Below are 3,080 nucleotides of genomic sequence, written 5' to 3'. Positions count from 1 at the left end.
AAAAATGCCCGCTTTTCACTAAAATATTCACCAAAAATACAAATTCCACCCGAATCCAATGGGGATTCAAGTCAATCGGTCCAAAGACCTGGAAGCTATTGAAAAAATCGGCCGAGATGTTCACGAAAATTGCCCCCTTTCACTAAAATATTCACCAAAAATACAAATTCCACCCGAATCCAATGGGGACTGCTGTGTCTTATTCAGCAAGTAGAGGACCACGTTTGGGAGAAATTTCGAGTCAATCGGTCCAAAGACCTGGAAGCTATTGAAAAAATCGGCTGTGGTTTTCATGAAAAATGGCCTTTTTTCACTAAAATATTCACCAAAAATACAAATTCCACCCGAATCCAATGGAGACTGCTGTGTCTTATTCAGCCAGTAGAGGACCACGTTTGGGAGAAATTTCGAGTCAATCGGTCCAAAGATCTGGAAGCTATTGAAAAAATCGGCCGAGATGTTTCACTAGACCTGGAAGCTATTGAAAAAATCGGCTGTGGTTTTCATGAAAAATGGCCCCCTTTCACTAAAATATTCACCAAAAATACAAATTCCACCCGAATCCAATGGGGACTGCTGTGTCTTATTCAGCCAGTAGAGGACCACGTTTGGGAGAAATTTCGAGTCAATCGGTCAAACGACCTGGAAGCTATTGAAAAAATTGGCCGAGATGTTTCACTAGACCTGGAAGCTATTGAAAAAATCGGCTGTGGTTTTCATGAAAAATGGCCCCCTTTCACTAAAATATTCACCAAAAATACAAATTCCACCCGAATCCAATGGGGACTGCTGTGTCTCGTTCAGCTAGTATAGAGGCACGTTTGGAAGAAATTTCGAGTCAATCGGTCTAAAGACCTGGAAGCTATTGAAAAAATCGTCCGAGGTTTTCAAGAAAAATGGCCGCTTTTCACTAAAATATTCACCAAAAATACAAATTCCACCCGAATCCAATGGGGACTGCTGTGTCTTATTCAGCCAGTAGAGGACCACGTTTGGGAGAAATTTCGAGTCAATCGGTCCAAAGACCTGGAAGCTATTGAAAAAATCGGCCGAGATGTTTCACTAGACCTGGAAGCTATTGAAAAAATCGGCTGTGGTTTTCATGAAAAATGGCCCCCTTTCACTAAAATATTCACCAAAAATAGAAATTCCACCCGAATCCAATGGGGACTGCTGTGTCTCCTTCAGCCAGTAGAGGACCACGTTTGGGAGAAATTTCGAGTCAATCGGTCCAAAGACCTGGAAGCTATTGAAAAAATCGGCCGAGGTTTTCAAGAAAAATGCCCGCTTTTCACTAAAATATTCACCAAAAATACAAATTCCACCCGAATCCAATGGGGATTCAAGTCAATCGGTCCAAAGACCTGGAAGCTATTGAAAAAATCGGCCGAGATGTTCACGAAAAATGGCTCCCTTTCACTAAAATATTCACCAAAAATACAAATTCCACCCGAATCCAATGGGGACTGCTGTGTCTCGTTCAGCCAGTATAGGACCACGTTTGGGAGAAATTTCGAGTCAATCGGTCCAAAGACCTGGAAGCTATTGAAAAAATCATCTGTGGTTTTCATGAAAAATGGCCCCCTTTCACTAAAATATTCACCAAAAATACAAATTCCACCCGAATCCAATGGGGACTGCTGTGTCTTATTCAGCCAGTAGAGGACCACGTTTGGGAGAAATTTCAAGTCAATCGGTCCAAAGACCTGGAAGCTATTGAAAAAATCGGCTGTGGTTTTCATGAAAAATGGCCCCCTTTCACTAAAATATTCACCAAAAATACAAATTCCACCCGAATCCAATGGGGACTGCTGTGTCTTGTTCAGCCAGTAGAGGACCACGTTTGGGAGAAATTTAGAGTCAATCGGTCCAAAGACCTGGAAGCTATTGAAAAAATCGGCCGTGGTTTTCATGAAAAATTGCCTTTTTTCACTAAAATATTCACCAAAAATACAAATTCCACCCGAATCCAATGGGGACTGCTGTGTCTCCTTCAGCCAGTATAGGACCACGTTTGGGAGAAATTTCAAGTCAATCGGTCCAAAGACCTGGAAGCTATTGAAAAAATCGGCCGAGGTTTTCAAGAAAAATGGCCGCTTTTCACTAAAATATTCACCAAAAATACAAATTCCACCCGAATCCAATGGGGACTGCTGTGTCTTATTCAGCCAGTAGAGGACCACGTTTGGGAGAAATTTCGAGTCAATCGGTCCAAAGACCTGGAAGCTATTGAAAAAATCGGCCGTGGTTTTCATGAAAAATTGCCTTTTTTCACTAAAATATTCACCAAAAATACAAATTCCACCCGAATCCAATGGGGACTGCTGTGTCTCCTTCAGCCAGTATAGGACCACGTTTGGGAGAAATTTCAAGTCAATCGGTCCAAAGACCTGGAAGCTATTGAAAAAATCGGCCGAGGTTTTCAAGAAAAATGGCCGCTTTTCACTAAAATATTCACCAAAAATACAAATTCCACCCGAATCCAATGGGGACTACTGTGTCTCGTTCAGCCAGTAGAGGACCACGTTTGGGAGAAATTTCGAGTCAATCGGTCCAAAGACCTGGAAGCTATTGAAAAAATCGGCCGAGATGTTTCACTAGATCTGGAAGCTATTGAAAAAATCGGCCGAGGTTTTCAAGAAAAATGGCCCCCTTTCACTAAAATATTCACCAAAAATACAAATTCCACCCGAATCCAATGGGGACTGCTGTGTCTTATTCAGCCAGTAGAGTACCACGTTTGGGAGAAATTTAGAGTCAATCGGTCCAAAGACCTGGAAGCTATTGAAAAAATCGGCCGTGGTTTTCATGAAAAATTGCCTTTTTTCACTAAAATATTCACCAAAAATACAAATTCCACCCGAATCCAATGGGGACTGCTGTGTCTCCTTCAGCCAGTATAGGACCACGTTTGGGAGAAATTTCAAGTCAATCGGTCCAAAGACCTGGAAGCTATTGAAAAAATTGGCCGAGGTTTTCAAGAAAAATGCCCGCTTTTCACTAAAATATTCACCAAAAATACAAATTCCACCCGAATCCAATGGGGACTGCTGTGTCTCCTTCAGCCATGATAGGACCAC

This window comes from Pagrus pagrus, assembly GCF_965226575.1.
Source record: "Pagrus pagrus genome assembly, chromosome: 5".
Classification (NCBI taxonomy): domain Eukaryota; kingdom Metazoa; phylum Chordata; class Actinopteri; order Spariformes; family Sparidae; genus Pagrus; species Pagrus pagrus.
The sequence above is the reverse complement of the archived record's forward strand: the minus strand, read 5'-3'. Positions refer to the sequence as shown.